The sequence below is a fragment of the Mobula birostris genome, chromosome 9, assembly GCF_030028105.1.
Source record: "Mobula birostris isolate sMobBir1 chromosome 9, sMobBir1.hap1, whole genome shotgun sequence".
Classification (NCBI taxonomy): Eukaryota; Metazoa; Chordata; class Chondrichthyes; order Myliobatiformes; family Myliobatidae; genus Mobula; species Mobula birostris.
The window spans coordinates 108,029,473-108,045,106 of record NC_092378.1 but is presented as its reverse complement, the minus strand read 5'-3'; the positions used below and the strand labels follow the sequence as shown (position 1 = coordinate 108,045,106).

Below are 15,634 nucleotides of genomic sequence, written 5' to 3'. Positions count from 1 at the left end.
ATCAGAGCTGTGCTTAGCCAGTCAGAGGTGTAAAGCAGGGAGAGCAGGGGGCTAAGCACATAGTCCTGTGGTGCACCTGTGCTGATGGAGATCATTTTTGCCAATCCGAAATGACCAGCAACATCAAGAAGACAACATTTTCAACATAGAGACCATGTTCATGTGATCCTATCCTGAAACTCATGGCCAAAAAAAGAACAAAACTGAATAGTTCAGTTTATTCTAACCATGTACTGTAGTAAATAAGCGATTCTGCAGATGTCAGGAGTAAAAAGCTGCATCATTCATCAATGATAATTTTAATAGATTTAACCACAAAGTCATTTCTTCTTCCTGGCCCCATCGATAAAAATACGGCTATCCAATTCCTTTCAAATCAGCAAACCATAGCAATTTTTTTTTGCTTACACCCAAAGTGCATCATCTCTTATTCTGATCAAACGCACTAGCTTAAAACACAGTGCTCTGGCTCGTAGAGATTATGAACGGTCAAATGCAAATCATGGAAAGATAATATTGGGCAAGGCTGACAGACATTGACACAGGATACTGAATTACTGCAAGGACAACAGCAAGACAAAGCCAGTGAAAGATAGGTTGACCCAATTCTTTCAACAGCCCCAGCCAGGGTATCTTCCATATCAGCCATACATTCCCATTTAATGAGCTAGAGCACAATGCAAGTTTTTTTTAAAAAAATAAAAGAACTGCCGAAATGTTTCAGTAAAGTTTGAGAAAAAGTTTAAATATGAATTTTGTTTAAATTACCACAGCAAAATCTTCAGCTTGAACAGAACTACACCACGGTTGCACTTGGGCAAACCAGCAGACAGGAATCTCTGTCTGGACAGGAAGTGGCAGAGATCCTCTGAAGTTAACAGGGAGAGTTTTACTCCGCAACTGCCTGGCTTGCATGGTCCACTTTTACTGTTCAATGAAAACTAAGTGCTTCCAGCATGGGGTGGGTGGGGGGGGGGGGTAGGATTGAAAATCAATATGACTAGTTTCATTTTCTGAAGTGATCCCTTCTTGCTAACTCTGATTACACATTATATTGACTGAACTTGAATTCCATATTTGTTAATCCACATCAAAGCTAGAGAAGACAGGTGGAAATAGTGCAATGTTTGTCTAGTCAAGATGGCGCCACTGAACGATTCCTCAGGCGACATCTTTCAGACAGTCAATCATTTCAGTTCTTTTCCACATCTTCTACTTACTCTTTGCTTTGGAGCCCAGGGCTTACAGTCTGTAGTTGAGTGAGCTAGTGCCATACCATGCTGTCCCCAAAAACACTCCAGAAGAGAAACGCGAACACAAATTGTGAGGAGAAGCCATGATCAACTACATTTCTCACTGATTAAAGCATTGAGGAAGATTTAAACATCGAGGCAAACGTGGAGGAGAGCGAGTGGTTGTCGGTGGGGTCGCTGGTTTGTGCCACTGGCCTTGGAGTCCTGATGCTCTGGGAGGGGCTGCTGGGTCCAAATGCTCTCGGAGATGTTTCCAAAATTCTGAGATGTATGGATTAAGACTGTAGCTCATAATGGCCTCTTTCTGTTCTATAAACAAGACAGAGTCTGAAGGTGTTGGAAATCACAAAATGCTGGAGGAACTCAGCAGGCCAGGCAGCATCTATGGAGAAAACGACAGTCAACATTTCGGGCCTAGACTCATCGGCAGATTGAGGAGAGCAAAAGATTTAGAATGTGGGGGCGGGGGGGGGAGAGAGAAACACAAGGTGATAGGTGAAACTGGGAGAGGGAGGGATGAAGAGCTGTGAAGTTGATTGGTGAAAGGGATACAGAGCTGGAGAAGGGGGGAGTCCGATAGGAGAGAACAGAAGGCCATGAAAGAAAGTGGGGGGGGGGGGTGGAGAAGAGAGAGCACCAGAGGGAGGCAATGGGCAGGCAAGAGAGGGAAAAAGAGATGGAGAATGGTGGAGGGGAGGAGCAGCCATTACCGGAAATTCATGCCATCAGGTTGGAGGCTACCCACATGTTGTATTTCTGAGTGTGGCCTCATCACGACAGCAGAGGCCATGGATCGACATTTTGGAATGGTAATGGAAAGTGGAATTAAAATGGGTGGCTACTGGGAGATCCTGCTTCTTCTGGCGGATGTAGTATATAGGTGCTTGGCAAAAGCAGTCTCCCAATCTATGTCGGGTCTCACCTATATCCAGGAGACCACACCGGGAGCACCAGACACAGTAAATGACCCCGACAGACTCACAGGTGAAGTGTCATCTCAACTGGAAGGACTCTTTGGGGCCCCGAATGATAGTCAGGGTGGTGGTGTTGGGACAGGTGTAACACTTGTTCAGCTTGCAAGGGTAAGTGCCAGGAGGGAGTTCGGGGAAGGGATGTACAACCTGGAGGGAGATCAGTAGATCAGTGGGAGCCCATCTCTCCCCCCTACCCGTTTGAATCGCTCCCTACTAGACTCCCTGGTCTACTCTGTGGCTGACTGGTGGACTGGGGGCAATCTGTTTTTGTGCGGGGGACAGGTTGGTGGGGGAAGGGGGGTTGCAAGTATTTTTTGTTTTCTTTTCAGGCAGGGGTGATTGCTGTCTTTCTCTCAACTACAGTACTTCAATTGTTTTGCTGGATTTTATGGCTATCTGGAGAAGACAAATCTCAGTAGTATTCTGCATAATACTTTGATCATAAAGAAAATATCCTTCCACTAGATGCCTGAAAGGAAAAGCACTCAAGTGTCCACTTCAGCGTCAAGTTACATGATGGCCTGGAGTGGAAACTTCAATACATTGAAATGCAGAGCTTACGGAGAGCTGAGCACTTAGCCAGCTCCATGAAGAGTACTGCTCTCCTCACTACTGAGGGCATCAACAAGAGGTGATGTCACATCCACCATGAGGGATGCCACCATCCAGGCCGTGCCTCCTTCTCAATGCTACCATCAGGTACCAACACCTCAAGATCCAACAGCTTCTTCCCCACTACCAGCAGGTTCTTCAACTTAAGCCCAATTTATACTTCTGCGTCAAATGTACGCCGTAGGTACTGTGTACCCTACACCGTAGGGTGACGTGCATCTCCCCAAAAATGTAACTCACGCGTTGCAGCGACGCAGACCGCAACAACTGTGATTGGTCCACTTGGGAGCATCGCATTTCCTCCTACGCATTTCCTCTTGCTTTTCTCCGTCATGTCTGTACACTGATGCGAAATAAATGGTTGGAGACGATGAACCAAATCGTCAAGTCTTCCTGCCGACATCCGAAAATATTTGAAATGCATTTCCTCGTCCATGTCTTTCACGAAGAAACTCACAGTGGCATAGAAACCCAATTAGCATTTTGGCGGTGAATTGCAGAGCGACGCAGATACAACTACGCATGATCGCGACAGTGTAGGGCTACGCAAAAGTATAAATCAGGCCTACGGCATAGGTTATGGCATAGCCCGCACGCACAAGTATAAATCAGCTTTCACCCTTACACCATCTTGGATTATATTTTTCCCACTCTCAACCTGTACTCGTGGTGTAAATTTATTCTGTCATGTTAGTTGTGAACACTTTGTTCATTTAATTTTATTCTTATGCTTGTCATGTCTATTATGCATTACTCTGCTGCAAAATGACTAATGTTCATGACATTTATATCTGTCTCTGTGCTTATGACATTAAGCTTCAAGTTGGCAAGGAGGGCAACGTTAAACATGAATAATTATTAACAGGAGCTATTTTCATTTGGTTGTTCATGGTATATGAAAGCACTTACAATGAATGGCCATCCCAAGTGTCCCAGGATGCCTATACAGCTGTCAACTCTAGGCCAGACTAGGAAGGGTTAATTAACTTCCTGTTCTGAAGCACCTTTGCAAAACAGATGTTTTATACCAATCCAACATCTTCAAGCTTACTATTACAAATTCAATTCTTCTTATTCCAGAATTATTTGAGCAAATTCCTCAGCTACCAAACTGGGATTGTAACAGAGTCTGTTAATCAACAGTCCTGTCTCTGGAAGCTATTAAAATAACTTAAATGCATCAGAAGGACGTAGTCAACCAGAAGCTGCTCAAGACTGCCTTTAAATCATTTATTATTCCCTCAAGGAAAAATAAACTAGCAGTATCATGCATTGTTAAAATGAAAGGGAGACAAGTGAATTTAAATAAAATAATATATTTCAAATCAATTCAGAGTAAAGCTTTGGAGCATACTAGTATCATGTTACCCGTCAGCTATTCTGCTAGGAAACTAACAAGACATAGATGAAAGCATTAGAGTTAGAATTAGTGGAAGAATTAGATCTTAGCCAAACTTACCTTCTCTGTCATTGAATAAGGTAATAGTTAACCCTTTATGCCAATTTAACTTCTCTTGGGCAAGCCTCATCTCTGTTTCCTCAATATCCAAAACTGGATAATTTGCATTTTTTCCCCTGCATCTTCCATTTTCCATATCCTCGGCCATTTATACGTTTCCATCCCCAAGGCTACTCTGAATCTTCCTTACAGACCACATTATCATTCAGTTTTCCATTAAACAAATATATTTATAGTTCATTCCCTCTTCCAAATCTTTAATGTGGATTATGCACAGCTGGGACTCAGCATCAATCCGTGACAACCAACCAATTACAGTCTCAACTATAAATGACAGATTTATTCCTACTGTTAATCAATCTTCAATCTAGAGCAGGACACCACCCTTAACCCTCAAGCTCGCATTGTTTCACAACTCATGTGCCGCTACTTAAGACCTTATAAAGATCCATGTACACACCACCAGGTTCCCGCTTTTTTATTTTGTTACAACATTAAAAAGGAACATTTGTCAATATGACTTCCATTAGTCCACATTAGCACCGACCAATTCTATTGGGTTCCCCACAATGCTAAGGATTAGGTTATCATTTCCTTGATAAGTATAATATTTCCCCTACAACAGGTCCATTGCTCAGTAGTTCCCAATTTACAATTTTCCACCATTGTAAATAGTGAATTTACATTTGCTACCTCCTTCTCAATAGGAACCGACCTACACTCAAAAAAATTGTAAAGATGAATGTTGATGTGCCTCGATAACCACCACCTTCAAAGTTAAGTTGCATTTACTTTTTTTAAATCTTGCAGCTCTCGACTTGTTAGGCAACATTTCCTGGAGATTGTCATCTTCACCACCCCACATATATAAAATGCCCACTTTTTCTGCCATTTTCCTATTCCCCAATATAACAGCATATGATCACTACAGCACATGGGATTTAACTTTCTCCTATTCTGCTTCACATTTCAAACAGCAATACTACATTAGCAATTGTGAATTGTCTTTTTCATTCAGAAGTACTGTAGTTAAAATTAGAGTATGGGAGCGGATCATTTCTATTTTGCAAATTGTGATAAGCTTAAAGAACCAGGCTCATCTTTACCACACAGATTTGATTGCTCTATCTTGGTTTTCTGTAGTCATACTCAAGTTATAGCAGACTGCACTTTGATACAATCAATGAAATTTGTGTAAGGTAGTCATTTTCCAGTGTACAGTTTACCGCCAAACATATGTAACACATCTCTACATGAAATTTGTCTTTTAAGACTATTTTCCATTTCAGTACTCAAATCTATGGATCTTCACACGGGTGCAGCATTAAAAACTTAAGTATTTCTGAAAGATTCTGTTTTACGAACATTATCACAGCAAAACAGCATAATAGTGTAAATTTTCAATCTGATATTAATTCCAAGTGGAATTAAAACATTTGTGATATTATAATATAATATCAGCTTTTTCCCCTTTTAAATTATAAATTTCTATGCAATGAAACTCTTATTAAATTGGGAACTGCATGCTATGCGTATGTACACAATCTATTCTCCACGGAGATACTGGTTCAAATCCAGTTCAAAGATCAGATGAAAGCAATCTGACTTGCATTCCCAGGGAATATGGATCTATTTTCAGCTCCAATTTACAAGGACATGTTAGTCAGACCTTGCAAAGAATAAGCCGAGAGCAGAGACTCCCAACACATTTTATGCCGTGGACCAATACCATTTAGCAAGGGGTTCATGGCCCTAGATTGGAAATCCCTGGACTGGACTGACTATACTGCAGTGAAATGATCAATTACATCCCTGAAAGGCCAAGATGCAAGGAGGAAAATACTGCCAATCATCAAACAGATTTCCATTCCTGTTATTAGGTCAAAATTCCTCCTCCCCTACCCCAGCCTTCCTCTTCCACTGGGCTCTGTCAGAGCAGTTTGATCCAAAACATATCGCTTGGTTCCTCCAGCATTGCATCTGGCACACAAATCACCACAGCTACTCACAGGCCAAGGCCGCTAATGGCTGAATTAATCAACCTTACTTTGGCTGCATAAAACTACACATTCCCTACTAACATCTAAGCAGGAAAATTTAAATGCACTTTTCTACAATGACCATAACTCAGTAGCACAAGTCATTTGGTCAATTAATCTCATCCTCACATCCAAAAATGCATCAAAAACTGCATTACTGATGGCATGCATAATCCAAACCTTCATTTCACAAGTCTGGTCATATCTTACCCTTATTCCAACATGTCACACAAATCTGCTTGTGCAGAATAACCTGTCAAACTACCCTTTCAAATGTCATTTAACTGATACCTTAAGAAGCTAAAATAACTTATTACACGAACTGACAGAACAAAACTCAAGAACAAAAAACCCTCCTGGAATGTTTAATGAATGTACAAAATAATGCCCCACTCAACTGTTGATGTTAACACCAAAGAGGATTTATTGATGGTCAATATATTCAGAGTTTTCATAACCCTCCAATCCATTACATAAAAAAATGTTTTCAGTTGGGTTTTATATTTAAGCTTTTAAAGTAACAACTTTCCAAAAATGGCATTCTGTATTCAAACCCCATGGCAATGAGATTTTGGGCTGACTTTTGTTCTATTAACAAGGGGGTAAGCCAATAGCATGCTGCTTTTTTGTAAAGCAATGGATAATCAAACAGCCATCTTGGCAACATGCAGTAAAAATGTAGAAACACAGAAGGAATTTGCACCAAAAAACATTAACTGTTTCTTTTTATACAGATGTAGCCTGATCTACTGAGTGTTCCCAGCACTTTCTGCTTAAAAATAGCTTTTGCTCTCCCCAAAAACCGCCTTAGTATCAAGAACACCATTTCAGTACGCTGTACATTGAATAGTACTAAGCTATTGTAGCTACTTTATACATGTGCTTGCATAAGGGATAAAACTCCTGTCAAAAGTATAAAACTTGAGTAATATTTCACACATAAAGGAATAAGTTAACTATCAGTACTAATACTAAATCCCTATATTCTTGTTTATTTCTGCAATCCCCTATCAAGTTAATTATCATTCAAACCATACATAGATGCAGCTGAATGATGCAGTTGTTCCTCTCGAGCCAAGGTGCAAAACATTCAAAATAGCAAGCAAACATTCAAAAATAGCGAGTAACACAGTTCAAATGTTGATCAAAGCAGCAGATACACTCGATAAAAATGCATATAGTCCAAGACCCTGAGCAACAATGTCCAGCAATGTAGAATCTCCCAGCAGTGTATAGACACACGCAATCCAGCCTGTCATTCCACCGCTCAAAGAGAGGTCAGGCCCCAGCTGAGCTCTACCACGATGTAGCGCTTCTGCGTCACTCACCGGTTTTACAACAGCAGGCAAGTCTGAGGCTTGAGGCCCAGTTCTCATTACAACCAAGGCTACACAGCTCCTATGTCGACTGTCCCTCCACCAGAGGTAACAGGCCGGCAGCAACTTACATTAATACTGTCCAACAGAGTCTTGCAATCGCAAGTGAAGTGTCCGAGACAATCTCCCACAGTTTACTGTACCAGCTCCAATGCTTCTGAGTAGCGGGCAGCAACATGGCCTGCAGCTGGGTCAGCTCCTCCGAACCCACACCAGGATCCCCCGGTCAACAAGCAGCTCACTGATGGAGTAGCCCTGCAGTACCCAACGTTCTTGGAATAGAATTGGGTTTGGTGTCGCTTAGACGCTTGGTGTCCAACATCAGTGGCATCCTTCCAGAAAGCCAGTGTGGTTTTCGAACAGGCTGTAGTACAGTGGACATGACCTTTTCACTGAGGCAGCTCCAAGAGAAATGTGTTGAGTAGCAGAGAAGTCTCTATGTCACATTTGTTGATCTAACCAAAACGCTTGACACTGTTGGTAGAGATGGCCTGTGGAAGCTCCTACCAAAATTCACTTGCCCCCCACGCCTAACCAACATCATCCGTCAGTTCCACGAAGACATGGAAGGCCGCATCAACATGTGTGGTGAGTTATCAGGCCCATTTTCAGCAATGGCATAAAACAGAGTTGTGTTCTAGCTCCTACTCTGTTTGGACTATTCTTTGCTGCTGTTCTTCAGGATGCCACATCTGACCCGAGGTCAGGGGTCTTCCTGCAAACGAGGGCTGATGGCGAGCTCCTCAACCTCACAAGATTGAGAGCAAAACAAAAGTCAAGGACATGAGCTACAGTTTGCTGATGACTGTGCACTGATTGCCCACTCTCTTGAAGACTTACAGGAGATTTTGCCAGTGCAGCCAAAAGCTTCAGACTGACAATCAGCCTGAAGAAGACGTAAGTTTTGTACCAACTGGCTCCTGGCTCAAGCTACGAAGAACCAACTGTCCTCATTGATGACGCTCCTCTCAATGCTGTCAACAAGTTTTGCTACATAATAACATCCTCAGCATAATAACATCCTCAGCTTCTCTGGATATAGAGATTGAGTCAAGAACCAGAAAAGCTTGCTTTGCCTTTGGTCATCTGAAAGATCGAGTTTGGTCACAGAACATCAGGTTGGCCACCTAGTGCAAGGTATACAGGACTGTTGTCATATCAACCTTGTTATACAGCTGTGAGATATGGTGCCCATATCAGAGACACTTGCGCCAGCTTGACCAACTGCAGCAGAATTATCTACGTTCTCTGATGAAGATCACCTGGCGAGACAAGGTCTCCAATACCGAGGCCCTCTCTCGAGCCGGAATGCCAGCAGTTTCAACCTTGGTGATGTCAGCCCAACTGCGCTGGGCAGGACACGTTGTCAGAATGCCTGGCGTAAGACTGCCCAAGGACATCTTGTACAGCCAACTGTCCAGTGGTACCTGAAAACGAGGAGGCCAGCAACTACAGTACAAGGATGTTCTGCACAGGAGCCTCAAGAAAGCTGACATTGCCCCATCAACATGGGAGGATCTGGCTCTAGATCGCTCACAGTGGAGGGACACCATCAGAAAAGGTGTGGACACTGCTGAGAACAAGTTCAATGAGGCAATAGAGGAAAGGCACAGGAAGCGTCACAACAGAGCTTCTGCCCCTGCTGCCCCTCCAGGCCTCACCTGCCAAGTATGTGGCAAGCAGTGCCCGTCAAGGATCAGCCTGTACAGCCACTCCAGGACGCACATATCAAACCCCACTAACTGACTGAAACTAACCATCATCCAGGGGGACAGAGGGACAGAGGGAATTGGGTTTGGATCATAAAAAAAACTAATTTTACGAAGAGAAAAAAAACCTTTGGTTGGCCTACTAAGAGGCTGCTGCATTTGCACGCATCACCATCTTACCCATCAATCCAATATTCCCTTCTGTACCCAGTTTTCATCACTGTGACGCTTCTCAAGCCCGGAATCTGCTCTATTATTGATTTTTTTCCAATCTCACTGGATGAACAGCTATGGATAGCTGGACAAGAGGAAACAAGTACAGTAAACACAAAAAAATCTTACAGGCCAATCAATTTCACTCCAAAACTACCAACTTATTACCGTGGAGAAACAGGGAAAAGTGGCCCCTTAAGATTGTCTTCTGGCCTGGTCACAAGTCCATTCAATAAATACAAAACAACTAAGCACTATATAGCTGGTAGTTTACTTTCAAACAAAGCAGATGATTCGAAGAATCCAAACACAAGGAATTCTGCAGATGCTGGAAATTCAAGCAACACACATCAAAGTTGCTGGTGAACGCAGCAGGCCAGGCAGCATCTCTAGGAAGAGGTACAGTCGACGTTTCGGGCCGAGACCCTTTGTCAGGACTAACTGAAGGAAGAGATAGTAAGAGATTTGAAAGTGGGAGGCGGAGGGGGAGATCCAAAATGATAGGAGAAGGCAGGAGGGGGAGGGATGGAGCCAAGAGCGGGACAGGTGATTGGCAAAAGGGATATGAGAGGATCATGGGACAGGAGGCTCAGGGAGAACGAAAAGGGGGAGAGGGGGAAACCCAGAGGATGGGCAAGGGGTATAGTCAGAGGGACAGAGGGAGAAAAAGGAGAGTGAGAGAAAGAATATGCGTATATAAATAATGGATGGGGTATGCGGGGGAGGTGGGGCATTAGCAGAAGTTAGAGAAGTCAATGTCGCACCTCCCCCTCGTACCCCATCCGTTATTTATTTATATATGCACATTCTTTCTCTCACTCTCCTTTTTCTCCCTCTGACTATACCCCTTGCCCATCCTCTGGGTTTTTTTCTCCCTCACCCTTTTCCTTCCCCCTGAGCCTCCTGTCCCATGATCCTCTCATATCCCTTTTGCCAATCACCTGTCCCGCTCTTGGCTCCATCCCTCCCACTAATGTTAAGGCTTTAACCATCGACTCAAAATATAACTTTTGGAATAGTCATACAGATAGAAAACAGGCCCATAGCACACCACATCCAGGCCAACTATCTACACTAATCACACTTCCCTCTTGTACTCAAATCTACTCAAACTCCCGCACTCTTTCCACTCACATACACCAAGGCAAGTCATGGTAGGCATTTGTCGTTTCCATAAACTCCTGCTACGAGGTTCCATCTGATCAATAATCATATCAATTAACAATTTTCACGACACATGCCTGTGATAATAAACCTGATTCTGAATCCCATGCCAGGTACAAATATAGGGTCAATTCCCTGGAAATCCTATCAAAATTGGGCTCTGCTACAGAAATACAGGGAGTCAACTGGAGAACAAAATGATAAATATGACACTTTGTATCCTTAGTTCAAGGCTCCCTGTGTTAAATCCATTGAGAAAGCTCCAGGACATACTGCCATTTAAATAAATGCGAGTAGCTCTACTTGGAACAGATCATGTTTACATGCATGCAGAGCTACTATGCTTATCATAATTCTACACTCCACTTGATATTAATAAAGGAACAGACCATGTTACACCAACATCATATCCCTTCACGCTTTTGACAACTCCTGTAACATATCCCTAGGTGTTACTGATCAATTAAATGTCCAGTCTTTATTTATTTATAAAAAGGCTTGCTGATATTAAAGTTCACCAGGTTCATGGTCACATCCTCTGAAAATAGCTTGCAAAAGAATTTAGAAAATATATGAAATATTTTATACAGCACTTTCCTCAAAATGTCTAGGTCTTTATTCACAATAGACATTCAAGTTGTCTTTTCCTGGCTATTTTTATAACTTTAAAAATTACAGGAAGAGTTAACATATGCACTTTGCCAGTCCCTGGAAACTTATCCACATCAGTAATTTTTGAATGATTTGTGGCAAAGTTCCTGTAATTTCCTCCTTCACTTCCTTAAGGACCCTCAGATACATCTTATCCGGTCGATGGAATGTATTTAATCTTGTACAGCTGTTAGTTATCATGCTGTTGGTAGTAAGGAGGGGGAAAAAAAAAGTATCTTCAACACTCCTAATAAGCTGATAAAGAGCCTTTACAGGTATCAGAAAGGGTCTAGCAGCATTCACACACTTCCACAGAGAAATTATAATTTAAAGGACCTGAGCTTCAAGTTTTGTATGTTTTTTGAGCAGTTAGAACACATTAGCAAGGGCACTAGGAATACTTTCATGAAAATGATCATGAATGCACGGGACAACAGCAAAGCCACAAGTACAAAACGGCTGCTATCAAATCCAACAGGAGAAGCTTTTATCCCGGTAGTAGATAATGCAGAAGTCATTGGGAATGTAAGTAAATATGAATAAAACAAAATATTGCATTCTTCAATCCCCCATTAAAGTTAAATTTCTTTTGACCATTTTCTTTCCTTCTTTTAAAGAAAACTTCATTTTGAAGTTAATGTAATTTTCTTTTATGCACCTCTTTCTCTCAAGTCAGCCCCTTCAAGCAGGCTTTACCTTTGGCCTGGTCTACTCTATTCAGGAGCACCTTATTAAACGAATTCCTAGTGCCACCATAGCTCACAAAAGATCTAAACAAAATTGATTTTTCTGAATAAATGCATGTTTAGAAGCTACAAGATTGATTAACTGTAGGACATTGCACAAAATAATGTTGCAGTTTTCCTACAAGCTCTACTTCAGATGATCTCAAAACTTCAAAATTGATCTATTGCTTCCCATTAACATGACAGAAGTATTATAATCTTGCTCACATGGTATGTTATTTAATACCATGATCATTTCAATTTTGCAGCAGTGAAAAATTTAAGCAGTAAAAAAGAACTAGAATTCCTCTGACCAGAGGTCTTGGACTCAAACTTTTTTCTTTCTACAGATGCTGTCTGACCTGATCTGCTGAGTGGTTTCAGCATTTCCCGTAACTCAGATTTTCAGCATTTGATAGTTGATAGAATCTTGATTGGAAGGGATACGGGGCAGGAGATTGGGGCCAAGAAGAAAATTGGATCAGCCGTTATGAAATGGCAGAGCAAACTTGATGGGCCAATTGGCCTAATTCTGCTCCTTTATCTTAAAGCCTTATTTGCAGCATTTCATTTCACCACCCTCTTCTACAATGCACCCACCAAGGAATGATCATGACGGTGCACAGTGCAGATCAAGTTCTGTGGTCAATGGTAAAGGACACTATCATCACTGTGCAAATACTAATTGACTTCAGTGCCTTCGTTGCTGCACAACAGCTAGTCATTTTAGGTACTGGATTCAAAATGGAAAATGTTTTACCCAGATCGGTTATCATTTCCCAGCAAAACTTCAACTTAAAACCTTAGTACTCGTTCTCATAAGTACTACTACAAATATCAAAGTGTTTCTTGCGTTAACTTTATTTGACCACGTTCCATCAAAATACAGTATCACCAAAAATATATCATACTGGCAACACAACGAAATGCATTCCAATCTTAAACAAACGAAAATCTGCAGATAACAGGAATTCTGCAGATGCTGGAAATTCAAGCAACACACATAAAAGTTCCTGGTGAACGCAGCAGGCCAGGCAGCATCTCTAGGAAGAGGTGCAGTCGAAGTTTCAGGACTAACTGAAGGAAGAGTGAGTAAGGGATTTGAAAGTTGGAGGGGGAGGGGGAGGGGGAGATCCAAAATGATAGGAGAAGACAGGAGAGGGAGGGATGGAGCCAAGAGCTGGACAGGTGATAGGCAAAAGGGATACGAGAGGAAATCTGCAGATGCTGGAAATCAGAGCAACACACACACACAAAATGCTGGAGGAACTCAACAGGCCAGGCAGCATCTATGGATAAGAGTACAGTCGAAGTTTCGAGCCGAGACCCTTCGGTAGTCCTACGGCATATTTCTCTCATTTAATCGTACCCTTCAAGCTGTTGCACCAAACCAGTCCGGAGGAGATAAGTTTGTCGTGACAAAATAACCATCTTCCAACCGGCGAATTAAGTACATCCAAGCAAAACGCCCAACTAAAATGCTGTAATAACATCTAAAGGAAATTGTTGAAAATTCGACAGGCATTGCATAAATAGAATACACAGAATAGGCAATGGCAGTTTAAAGAAAATAAAGCACTCGGGTCAATAATAGAACTCAAATAGTGGCTGGAGCACTTTGCGTCCGTACCCATGTGCGCTCAGTTTACCGTTCATGCGATCGACAAACAAGTTGTAGTACCTTTATTCAAATCCAGAAAGAATTAAACTGAACAAAGACCGTCGCAACAAACAGCCTATAACAGTCCGGGACAGTCCATCCTAAAAACTTCCAGCTCAGATCCGAGCAATGTCATAAATCCTGGATTGTGACCTCATTCCTTGGTGCTTGCCGGCTCCTTCACTGGAGCAACGCCCCTTTAAGGATCTGCTGCAGCCGAAGTCGGGATGTCAGGATCCGCACTTCCGTACTCCCGGGAAACTGACTGCTGCCAAATGGCAACAGGTCGTGAGGTGGGGCTGCGGCGCGGCGAGAGGAGCAGCCTTCCGAACAACCCGGAGCTCTTTCTGGCCTCGCAACCCGCGGCAGGGCCCGGCTCCAGCAACTCCCGGCCGCTCACTGACCACACACACCACGTCCGGCCCCTTTCACACACTATCCCAACTCCAGTTCCACACATATACCAACCCCAGCGCCTTCCACATCTGACCTAGACAACTCACGCCTGTCTCTCATTCCCACAGAGAGCCAGCAACGCTCCCCACATTCGGCACTTCCCAAACACCCCCCTCCCAAGTCAGCCACATTCCACTGCCCTCAGCTGTCCTTCTCTCCTACTTTCCTGCCCCTCCAGTCGAACCAAACTCCCTCCCCGGCAGCACATGGCCAGAGTGTGCTGGTTCCGGCAGGAGAGCTGCTGTTTTGCCGTCAATGGTCGCTCTTCCCGGCCCCCCCCCCCGCCACACGGCTCTGGGGAGAGGGGTCCGCCCAAAGTAGCTACCTCCTCAATCCACCTCCACCGCACCCCCCCCCCCAATGACTCTGCTACAGTAGTCAAATGCCCTACTTATTTCCCAATCGCGGGACAGCAGTTCCTAAAGCCTCGCGTCCACTCTTACCCTCTTGAGGTGCCCGCTCACTCGCTGCAGCCCGCGTTATCTCCCGCCGGCCACGCCAGTGTTAACGGCCGCTACTTCCCTCTCCGGCCAGGCAAAGGAAAGTCCACAGGCTCGACTCCGCCGGCCTGACGTCAGGGCTTCTTTCAAAAAAGGGTCCAGACAAACTTCAAACAACTTCCGCGCTCCTGCTACCTCTTAAAGGGACTGCCCGTCAAGCTTTGACGGATTATTTCTTCGCCGACGCAATATGTGACCCACCCATTTTTTTCCCCTGGAGGGAATTCAAAAGATTCCGTTCTTCGTCGTTTTGCAGCATTCTTTTCGGAAGAATCATACCTGAGATATAGGTGTTGGGTGGAATCCACCGAAAAAAAATAAGTCCAGCATTCCCCTAGTTTAAGTACTTGCAAAAGGTGCTAGCAAAGTTGTAATGCTTAGATATTATTGTGCGTGGGGTTGCAATAAGCAATAAACATGAATTGGTATGATACGCCTCCATGCGCTTTTTCTTCTCACAACATAATAGGAATCCATTTAATCAGAGTAATTTAGCACAGGTACAGACCCTTCGGCCCAACTGATCAATGCTGACCGATTCACGTTTAACTAGTTTCCCTATAACTACATTTGCCCCACATCTCTCTAAACCTTTCCCACCCACGTATCCGTCCAACTATCTTTTAAATATCGCTAGCGTACCTGCATCAACCACTTCCTCCAGCGGCTCAGTCCTTGCGTGAAAAAAAAGCTCCTCAGGTTCCTCCTAAATGTCTATCCCTCACCTTTAACGTGTCCCCTGGGTTTGGGGGAAGACCGTATTCACCCAGTCAATGTCCCTCCTGATTTTATACAGCTCTATAATACTGTATTATCGCCCATTTTCCTGCGCTCCCTGCCTAC

At 43.3% G+C, this 15,634-nt stretch overlaps 1 protein-coding gene across 8 annotated transcripts in view; it reads right to left on the bottom strand.

The window, feature by feature from the left end:
* rhbdf1a (rhomboid 5 homolog 1a (Drosophila)) overlaps nt 1–15,450 on the bottom strand; it is a 383,683-nt gene extending 368,233 nt beyond the window's left edge. For 3 of the 8 annotated variants that reach the window (XM_072268568.1, XM_072268577.1, XM_072268573.1), the window contains exon 1: nt 14,735–14,894. The gene's annotated coding sequence lies outside the window, so the exon portion shown is untranslated. Of the gene's footprint in view, nt 1–13,805; nt 13,823–13,856; nt 13,971–14,734; nt 14,897–15,433 lie in introns of those variants that run through there. The other 5 variants (XM_072268572.1, XM_072268574.1, XM_072268575.1 and 2 more) reach the window with 5 other exon arrangements.
* Between the last annotated feature and the right edge of the window lie 184 nt (nt 15,451–15,634).